Source organism: Hemiscyllium ocellatum, chromosome 46 (genome assembly GCF_020745735.1).
Source record: "Hemiscyllium ocellatum isolate sHemOce1 chromosome 46, sHemOce1.pat.X.cur, whole genome shotgun sequence".
NCBI lineage: Eukaryota > Metazoa > Chordata > Chondrichthyes > Orectolobiformes > Hemiscylliidae > Hemiscyllium > Hemiscyllium ocellatum.
The window spans coordinates 12,664,115-12,675,899 of record NC_083446.1 but is presented as its reverse complement, the minus strand read 5'-3'; positions in this window follow the sequence as shown (position 1 = coordinate 12,675,899).

The window sequence follows — 11,785 nt, the reverse complement described above, 5'->3', positions numbered from 1 at the left end:
AGCATAAATTGTTCAGCATGGGGTTTAAGCACACACTCGCCTCTCTCTGTACACCACTTCATTCAGTTGTTAATACCTTTTTCCTGATCCAAATTCCTTTCTGCTCACTGAACACATTTAAACGGATCTTTATTAAACAGCAGGAGTGTAAAACCACAGTGTGACAGCCCCTCTTCAGGTTAACAATAAGAATGAATGTACAAAGTTTGTGAGAAGATTTGTAGCTCGGATGCTCGTTGTTGTGGTTCTGTTCGCCGAGCTGGGAATTTGTGTTGCAGATGTTTCGTCCCCTGTCTAGGTGACATCCTCAGTGCTTGGGAGCCTCCTGTGAAGTGCTTCTGTGATGTTTCCCCCGGCATTTATAGTGGTTTGTCTCTGCCGCTTCCGGTTGTCAGTTCCAGCTGTCCGCTGCGGTGGCCAGTATATTGGGTCCAGGTCGATGTGCTTATTGATTGAACCTGTGGATGAGTGCCATGCCTCTAGGAATTCCCTGGCTGTTCTCTGTTTGGCTTGTCCTATAATAGTAGTGTTGTCCCAGTCGAATTCATGTTGCTTGTCATCTGCGTATGTGGCTACTAAGGATAGCTGGTCGTGTCGTTTCGTGGCTAGTTGGTGTTCATGGATGCGGATTGTTAGCTGTCTTCCTGTTTGTCCTATGTAACAGTCTTACCACAAATTCAACCCAAACTCTGGGTCAGATATGTGGATGACACCTTTGTAATCATTAAAAACACAGAAATAGAGAACACACACTGGGTCATCAACACCACACTCACAGGAATCCGATTCACTAGAGAGGAAGAAAAGGACAACCAACTCCCATTCCTAGATGTGATGGTACAGAGAACACCTAATGGAGAATTCACCACAAAGGTATACAGGAAAGCCACACGCACAGACCAAGTCCTGAACTACGAAAGCAACCACCCCAACACACACAAAAGAAGTTGCATCAAGACGCTGTTCAAAAGGGCCACAACACACTGCAGTACACCAGAACTGCAAAAAGAGGAAGAAGAACACCTCTACAATGTATTCGCCAAAAACGGATACCCCAGCAATTTCGTCAACAGATGCCTAAGGGAAAGACAACAGAACGAGGACATGCCGCAACCCAAAGGACTAGCCACACTATCATACATTAAGAGCATTTCCGAACTGACAGCCAGACTACTGCGACCACTAGGACTCATAACAGCACACAAACCAACAGCCACTCTCAGACAACAACTCACCAGGACGAAGGACCCGATACCCAGCATGAGCAAAACCAATGTAGTGTACAAAATCCCATGCAAGGACTGCACAAAACACTACATAGGACAAACAGGAAGACAGCTAACGATCGTATCCATGAATACCAACTAGCCACGAAACGACACGACCAGCTATCCTTAGTAGCCACACTCGCAGATGACAAGTAACATAAGTTCGACTGGGACAACACTACTATTATAGGACAAGCCAAATAGAGAACAGCCAGGGAATTCCTAGAGGCATGGCACTCATTCACAGATTCTATCAACAAACACATCGACCTGGACCCAATATACCGACTACTGCAGCGGACAGCTGGAACTGACAACCGGAAGCGGCAGAGACAAATCACTATAAATGCCGGACGAAATAACACAGAAGCGCTTCACAGGAGGCTCCCAAGCACTGAGGATGTCACTTAGACAGGGGACGAAACATCTGCAACACAAATTCCCAGCTCGGCGAACAGAATCACAACAAGAAGGAATGTATTTGTAAAATGCAATGGGAGACGATGAGTTCAGTTCCACTGTTTTGATAATGCTGCCCTCTGCTGATTGTTGTCTGAGCTACAGGCAAAGCCACCTGGAATCTAATGTGGTGTGGGTTTATTTGCAGGACTACCGCAGAGTAATTCTGATATTGGTTCTCTGGCCACATGGGTGTTTTTCTGGTGGTGCAAATATTGAATAAAGTATTTTGCTCAAGGTGTCTTCTCTGAGTGCCTGAATGTACACACACACAACCTGGCTGTTGTGGGGAACGATAAACTCCACTGCTGTGCAACAGTAGTGTGGGGGTAACAAAAAAAAAGACTCTGGGATATTATGAGACACAAATTCCTAGGAGTGACGATAACTGACAATCTGTCCTCGACTTCCCACCTGGATGTGACGGTCATGAAGCAACAGCGCCGCTTCTTCCTCAGGTGCCAACTTTTACAGATGCACCATTGAAAGCCCAGGTGCACAATGGCCTGGGCAACTGCTCTGCCTAGTACAGTGAGAAACTACAGAGGGTGGTGTGCACATCCCAGACCATCACTGAAGCCAAGCTTCCATCCATGGACTCCACTTACACAGCATGCTACACGCTACGGCTGCCAACATCATCAAAGACCCATTCTGCCCTGGTAGTGCTCTCCTACAACCTCATCCATTAGGGGCAGCACAGTGGCTCAGTGGTTAGCACTGTCACCTCACAGCACTAGGGACGCGGGTTTGATTCCCGCCTCAGGCAACTGTCTGTGTGGAGTTTGTACATTCTCCCTGTGTCTGTGTGGGTTTCCTCCCACAGTCCAAAGATGTGCAGGTCAGGGTGGATTGGTATGCTAAATTGCCCATAGTGTTAGGTGCTTAGGTACATGTGACAATAAATCAAACAACACAAAATCCTGAGCGAGAAATCGCTGGAGGCTCTCCTTGCTTTTATTTGGTTGTCCAATCATCCCCTAATGGGGAAAAGTCAGATCCCAGAGTGAAACCTAGCTTGATAGATCTGGAGATTATATTTTATTCTATCATGACTATGGTTATTAGTGATTGAACATAGATGCACATGTGTCGCTGTACACATAAGCCACAAATGTTCTTCAACAAAAATGCCCAAATTTATTGCACAAAGAATGGAAATAAAAACAGTGATATGTATATGTACATACAATCTATGTGTATATGTGTGTGTATGACAACTAATAGAGATGTTAATATAAACCACGTTTTCAACTTATTTCCCAGCAATACCTTTTAGAGCTACTCAATCCCAGAGAATCCCTCCTATCTCAACTCCTTAATTTCTTATCTCATTACTCTCAGTTTTATGTTCTGGCCTGCAGAGAACATCTTTTCAAGTCTACTTAGAAGAAAATGGCTATTTTTAAATTTGGAAGGTCTAAATTTCTTTTCAGTTCTGACAATTTGAAAGCTTCCATTGAAATGTTCACAGATGTGAGGTTTCATAAGCTGAAACACTTACACTGGGATTCATAATTCTGTCTCTGGTACACTGAACCTTCTGGGAGGGCAGTGCTGTCTGAAGTTGGTGGGGAATTACCGTAATGTGTCCCGTGGATCTGACATGTTGAAAGTAATGTGTACAAACTTCACCACATTGCTCCTATCACAGGAAACCTACTATTTATCATCCAGATCAATCTGAATTTACAATAAAAATCATCTCAGGGTGTCAGAGAATTGGAGAAGATAATTGGACCCCCACCCATTGAGGATCTAAAATGTGAATTTGGGCAACAAAAATATGTAGATTTTTATTATAACATTTGGTTTCTTGATTTAAAAGAACACTATAAAATGGCCTGTGAACCATACTGCTGATTTGCAGAGTTAAGTTGCAGTTCAAAGATAAGAGAGTTTCATAAAATGAATACTGACACATTAATTGACCATTTGAACTAACCTTGATCTGATACAAGGTTAATAAATAAGAAATCCTTCTTAAAAAGTACCATTGGATTAGCCTGTCTTCAGTCATATCACCATATTACAGTTGATTGGACTTTTTTGTAATTGAGAACCCTTTCCCAGGAAATATCATTGGATTAACTTGCTGTAAATCATGCCACCTTATTATATGTGATTGGTCTTTCTTGTGATTAAGGTTGTACTATTACTTAAAAAACATATAATGTGTAATTTTCAAATGTAATTACGCAACTTCACCACGGAACGTAGAAGCTTCAGTCTCTGTGTTGCTGGATAGAATTCCGTCAAGGCATCTTAATTCAATAAACTTGCTAACTTGAATAGATCACATTTGTCGATTCTTTTTTTTAAATTAGATTAGATTAGATTACTTACAGTGTGGAAACAGGCCCTTCGGCCCAACAAGTCCACACCGACCCGCCGAAGCGCAACCCACCCATACATTTACCCCTTACCTAACACTACGGGCAATTTAGCATGGCCAATTCACCTGACCCGCACATCTTTGGACTGTGGGAGGAAACTGGAGCACCCGGAGGAAACCCACGCAGACACTGGGAGAACATGCAAACTCCGCACAGTCAGTCGCCTGAGTCGGGAATTGAACCCGGGTCTCAGGTGCTGTGAGGCAGCAGTGCTAACCACTGTGCCACCGTGCCGCCCTTTAGGGGCCCCTCTTGAGGGGTCTTGGATCTTCACTATGACCTCCCACCTTCCAAGAAAAGGACTGTGCATCTGAGAGAAAGGACCCGGCTGGTACGAGTGGCAGTAAAAGCACTGTGTAACAGTAAAAGCACATTGAGACTGTAGAATGATACAGTCCAGAAGTGATGTTCTGTCCATTAAATCTGTACCACCAAAAATAAAATACAAACAACATAGATCCATGAAGGATTCCACGATGGTGCTTTCTCTGTTCCACAATAATTCCGCTGTTTTCTGCAAAAGAAAAGAGTACTTCCTTTAGTAAAATGATGATAAGGGGGTGAACATTTGCTTTGCTATATCATAACGCTAAGAGGCACCAGAGTTAATATTCTCTCAGAGTTGAAAGTGTGGTGCTGGAAAAGGACAGCAGGTCAGGCAGCATCCGACGGGCCTGAGCCCTTCATCAGGAATGAGGTTGGGAGCCACAGAATTGGAGAGGTAAATGGGGGAGGGGTGGGGGGGCTAGGGAGAAGGTAGCTGAGAGTGTGATGGGTGGATGGAGGTGGGGTTAAAGATGATACATCAGAGAGGAGGGTGGGGAAGATAGGTGGGAAGGAAGATTGACAGGTGGGTGAACTTGAGGAGTACGGTGAGAGAGGGACTCACTAAGATCTTTGTAGAGAGAGGAGGAGAACTTCTTCAAGGTAGTGTGGGATATAGGTAAAGTAGTGTTACTTCTGCAATTATAATTACTTATACAAAGTAAATTAACTCACACCAGTGTGTAATTGTTTCAGCCAAGAGCTGAGTCAACAAAAATGGAAACTATGTGGAGGAAATACATAATTGTTTTTTGTATTAGCTAAAAGTGTATGCAAGAGTGAAACGTGACTGAAAAACAATGGTAGATATTACAGGCGATGAGATAAGATGCTGTGAGGGGAGGCAGTTAAGTTAGATATGCCTGTACAAACAATAGGTATAAACATCTGTTTCCCACTTTTACAGAAACACAGGAACAAACCCCAATTAAAAGGGTCATAAGGATCAGTATGGTAGGGGACACACAGATGGAGGGAGTAGACAATGGTAAGGAAAGGATATGCCTAAGAATGACTCACAGCGGGATGAGGTCAAACGGCTTTGTGTGGCCAGAAATAAGCATTTTGTCACAGACAAGGCTGGATAAGGCAAGAGATAAACAGGAGTAATGGGTACCGGTCTGAGGGAAGTGGAGGATGTAAACAGGGAAGGAGCAATGAAATAAAAAAATAGAAACCAAATTATATAAATATCGAGTATTAATTGAATTCGGTGTTGTGTGTCCCTCGCCTTGTAGACAGTGGACATCACACCCTCTTGCAAGAGTAAAATAAAGAACACTAGTGATTCAGATTTTGTCTTGGACTGAAATTATTGAAATGTGTGAGCTTCGTTTCTCACAATAGGCATCCTTCGAAGAGGCTTCGCAGTAAGGTTGAAATCAACTGGGAGAAAATGGGGTCTGCAGATGCCCTGTCTTCCTTGTTTCCTAACATTCTCTCAGGCAGAGTACATATTGGCTGTGCACTGGGACAGAGCACAAAACTCCAACCATCAATAATCTGTGAAAACTAAGTACTCCGTGGGTATGAGCATTTCTGCCTCTTCTGAATGTGTCCTGGCTGTGTAAAAATATCCTTCGTCTAACGGCCCACATTCTGTTGGTCCAGCTCTGATTTCACGTGGGATCTCAAAGCTGACACAGCACGGCAAAGGAGAAGTCTCCCAATTTTCTGATCTATTTTCAAGTGGACCTATCTCCTGCACGATGCCATTGACATGAACCTGTGCAACCTTGGCCCCTGTGTCAATAAGAGACGTTTATTCCAGATGGTTGGATTTACAGGAAAATGGGAAACTAATCAAAATGGAGATTGCAGTAACAGTCTAGGCCATGGTTCATGCATATTCGCAGCAATAATGGGAAAATGCAAATAGCAGAGGATAGATTTAATCCATCGGCCTTTGTCCCCAGCACACTCCCACTGCTCCACTGTGCTACCATAGTCTGACACTTTTTCGCACAGGCTTTTCTGTTTTCTGTCAGTTTGAAGGTGAGCACATGTTACAACTCTGGCTTCACAATTCAACTGTGTCACACCACACAGATGGTAAGAGTCTGGCAAATAGATACCCAGACGGTGCAAAGCACCTTCAGAACACACACCCTGACAAATAAAATGCCATGCTCCAAGATGGAGTGCGATTTTTTTTACATGAAAGGGTTGTCTATATAACATCTATTACATAAAGACGCCCCCTTGTGTTGGGAAAATGAATTTCCTGCAGTGTAGCTCTGATGACCATAGAGTCATAGAGATGTACAGCACAGAAACAGATCCTTCGGTCCAACCTGTCCATACCCAACCCAATCTAGTCCCACCTGCCAGCACCCGAACCATATCCCTCCAAACCCTTCCTATTCATATACCCAACCAAATGTCCCTTAAATGTTACAATTGGACCAGCCTCCACCACTTCCTCTGGCAACTCATTCCATACACGTACCACCCTCTCTGTGAATAAATTGCCCCTAAGGTCTCTTTTATATCTTTCCCCTCTCACCCTAAACCTATGCTCTCTTGTTCTGGACTCTCCCACCCCAGGGAAAAGACTTTGCCTATTTATCCTATCCATGCCCACAAAATTTTGTAAACCTCTATAAGGTTACCCCTCAGCCTCCTATGCTCCAGGGAAAACAGCCCCAGCCTGTTCAGCTTCTCCCTATAGCTCAAATCCTCCAACCCTGGCAACATCCTTGTAAATCTTTTCTGAACCCTTTCAAGTTTCACAACATCTTTCCAATAGGAAGGAGACCAGAATTGCATGCAATATTCCAACAGCGGCATAACCAATGTCCTGTACAGCCGCAACATGATCTCCCAACTCCTGTACTCAGTACTCTGACCAACAAAGGAAAGCATACCAGTTGAATTTATGATCAGCTTCATGCATCACAATACTAAGAGGCACTCCCATACTATCTTCTGTAGCAGCGTGGTATAATGAAACCATGTTACGTCCATCAATCTGAATTCAAAGTTCACCAGTGTGCTGTGCAATGTATTTGCTGCTCCTGCAGTCAGATCTCAATAGCTTTCCCCAATATCTTCCTCAGCTTTCCCCTTCCAGTAAACACTTCAAACCTGAACACATTTATCATGCGTTTCTACTTTCACACATCCTTTGTAATGCCCGAGCTGAAGCAGGTATGATGGACTGATTGGATTTGGATTTGATTGATTGTGGTCACATGAACCTAAGTACAGTAAAAAGCTTTGTTTGTACAGGAAGATCATAGCATGCAAGGACATACAGGTCATAGGGAACTTAGACAGAGTGCAGCATACAGATTACACCGCACAGAAGGTGCGTGAAGCAAGATCAACATTATTTGAAGTTAGAGAGTCCATTCATCAGATTGGCCTTCATTAGCTCTCTCACTCTGGCCTGATCTGTGTGAAGTGCATTTGTCCGATCCCCATAATATTCTGCATTTCCTGTGACCCGCATCATTCGAGAAGGATGTCAAGGGATCTTCAGTGTTGTTGTGTAGTTTCCTGTTGTGCAGATGTATTGTTGGTTGTGCAAATGTGACCTTTGTCTAGCTCCCCACAATCCGTGTTTTCACTCAGAGTCATAAATTTGCCATGTGGGAATGTAAAGAAAAGGAAATCAAGTGAGGGCAGTTTTCACAGAGCACTATGATTGAACACTATGTTGGCTCTTGAGTTTTGTGAAGAGCCTGATCAAATCAGTCAATTGGCTGAAAAATGGTAGATGGAGTTTCATCTCTGAGGAGAGGTTGAACAGGCTGGGGCTGTTTTCCCTGGAGCGTCGGAGGCTGAGGGGGTGACCTTATAGAGGTTTATAAAACCATGAGGGGCATGCTTAGGATAAATAGACAAGGTCTTTTCCCTAGGAAGGGGGAGTCAGAACGAGAGATCATAGGTTTAGGGTGAGAGGGGAAAAATTTAAAAGGGACCTCAGGTGTGACTTTTTCATGCAGAGAGTGGTGTGTGTATGGAATGAGCTGCCAGAGGACGTGGTGCAGGCCGGTGCAATTACAACAGTTAAAAGGCATCTGGATAGGTATATGAATAGGAATATGGGGATATGGGCCAAGTGCTGGCAAATGGGACTAGGTTAGGTGACGATATCTGGTTGGCATGGACGGGTTGGATGGAAGGGTCTGTTTCTGTGCTGTACATCTCTATGACTGCATGTATAAATGAAAGGTATTGCATTTTGGTACAACAAACAAGGGTAGGGCTTATACATTCCCGAAGAAGGGCTTATGCCCGAAACGTCGATTCTCCTGCTCCTCGGATGCTGCCTGGCCTGCTGTGTTTTTCCAGCACCACATTTTTCAACTCTGGTCTCCAGCATTTGCAGTCCTCACTTTCTCCTAGGGCTTATACATTGGTGAGGCCTCTTCTGGAATACTCTGCCCATTTCTAGTCACCCAGTTATAGGGAGGAGATTATCAAGCTGGAGAAGGTTCAGAAGAGATTTACCAGGATGTTCCCAGGAATGGAAGGTTTGAGTTATAAAGAATGACTGGATAGGTTGGGACTTTTTTCACTGGGGTGTAGGCTGTTGAGAGGCGACCTGATAGAAGTTTATAAAATAATGAGAGGTATAGATAGAGTTGATGGTAGTTGTCTTTTCCCTAAGATGGGGGCACATTTTTAAGGTGAGAAAAGAGAGATTTAAGAAAGACTTGAGAAGAGATTATTTTACAAAGGGTGGTTCCTGAGGATGATCTTTTCACTTTCGTAGAGAGTCGATCGCAAAATTTTAAGACTGTGATTTAATCCACCTGTATAGAATTTTAAAATAATCTAGATAACAAGGAAAGACAATTTCATCTGAAAGTGCAGGAGAAACTCAGCAGACCTGAGAGCGTTTGCAGAGAGAAAAACAGAATTAGTGTTTCATGTCTCATGTTTCAGCGTTCATTAGCAGGGGGATTGAATTCAAGAGTCGTGAGATGATGTACAGGACCTTGGTAAGGCCACATTTGGAGTACTGTGTGCAGTTCTGGTCGCCTCACTTTAGGAAAGATGTGGAAGCTTTGGAGAGGGTGCAAAGGAGATTTACCAGGATGTTGCCTGGAATGGAGATAGGTTGTACGAGGATAGGTTGAGAGTGCTAGGCCTTTTCTCATTAGAATGGCGAAGGATGAGGGGTGACTTGATAGAGGTTTATAAGATGATTGGGGAATAGATAGAGTAGACAGTCAGAGACTTTTTCCCCAGGTACAACAGAGTGTTACAAGGGGACATAAATTTAAGGTGAAGGGTGGAAGGTATAGGGGGGATGTCAGGGGTAGGTTCTTTACCCAGAGAGTGGTGGGAGCATGGAATGCCCTGCCTGTGGGAGTGGTAGAGTCAGAATCATTGGTGACCTTTAAGCGGCAATTGGATAGGTACATGGATAGGTGCTTAAGCTAGGACAAATGTTCGGCACAACACCGTGGGCCGAAGGGCCTGTTCTGTGCTGTATTGTTCTATGTTCTATATCTATTGACCTTTTGTCAGAAATAAAGGAAAGTTCTTCCGGACACTCACTGGACTTGAAACATTAAATCTGATTTCCCTTTCCAGAGAGGATGACAGAGATAGGAGTAGGCCATTCAGCCCCTCAAAAACCTTCCACCATTCAGTGAAATCATGGCTGATTTGTGGCCTAACTCCATGTACCTATCTTTGGCCCACGTCTTTTAATATGTTTGCTTAAAATTTATTTTCAAAGAATTATCTCACACTTTAAATGACCAATAAACCAACATCTATTGCCATTTGTGGAAGACAGTTCCAAACACCTCCCATACATTGTTTGTAGAAGTGCTTCATAATATCTCTCCTGTACAGTCTGGCCCTAACTTTCACTCGATGTCCCCTAGTTCTACAATCCCTAACGGGTGGAAATGGTTTATCTATCCTACTTTTTCCTGTTAATATCTTGAAGGCTTTGACCAGATCATTCCCCTAACCTTCAAAGCTCTAGAGGAAACAGGCCTAATTATTTAATGTTTCTTGCTAACTCAATCCCTGAAGTCCAGGTATGGTTCTTGTATACCCCTATTATACTTCTTCCAAGTCCAATATATCCTTCCTAGATCAGCTCAGAGTATTCTAAGTGGGTCTGGTCAGAGTTTTGAATATCTGCGCAGATTAGTTGAGTTTTTCCAGCAACTTTTATTTGTGTGTCTTTCAGAAAGTTAACCAGAACAAAGTCCTTCATCAGTTGTGACCAGTTGTCACTGGACACAAAAACTTTAGTTCTGTCTCCACAGATGCTGCAGGAGCTGTCGAGTTTCATGTCACTTTGCGGGTGACCACCATTGCACTATACACACATACAGATACTCCTACACACACAACACACTCTCTCTCTCTCTCTCTCTCTCACACACACACAGGCACTCCTATACACACATATACACAAACGTGCACACAGACACCCACACACACCCTTACTGACACACACACACTCCCACACTCACACATGCACCCCCTCACAGACTGAAGACACTCTACACTCACTACAAACACAAACACACACAGAGACAGACAAAGACCCACATGCACACATATATTTTGTGGAGTGAATTTGTACTTGTAGGGTTACATTGTACTTTGATCAAAAACTGCATGCATTCATGTAGAACTCTGAGCTCGAAAACTGTATGAATTTATGTAAAACTCCGTTTTCTCACTTTTTAGATTAGAATCAATCTAAACATCATGGCATAGACAGAGGACACAGTGGGCCAACACCTTCAACATATTGTCCAGCAATCACCATTGTTAACAGCTAACCCGAGAATGCAACTTTTTAAAAAAAGGTTTTGTGATTTATATATGAAAGAAGTGAAACTGTCACTGTATTCTAACAGATGAAAGGCTTAACAGGCAGCCAATTTTTTCAACGTATAATTTCAGTTACATCACATTGTAAATCTTTGCTATAAAGTCTGTGTTAGGATTGAGCCCTCCACTATCACCTGATGAAGGAGCGTCGGTCCAAAAGCTAGTGTGCTTCCAATTAAACCTGTTGGCCTATAACCTGGTGTTGTGTGACTTTTAACTTTGTACAGCCCAGTCCAACTCCGGCATCTCCAAATCATGAGTTTCTCTAATTTAACACAGCAGTGATGCTTCACTGGTATTGAATATCCGTAAAGGATATTCTGGGGGAAAAGATTCTGCTTTTACTTTCGTTGTCACACTAAGATCTTTTGAACGTATCTGGAAGTTTTTTGTTTAATTTGTGGAACATAATTTGTGCACTGTTTTGAAAGACCATTGGCATTTTGAAAAAAAACTTTGGTGGCATTTCCTATTACCAAGGTTGAAATATATACCAAGGATACTCGCTGTTAGTCGTAT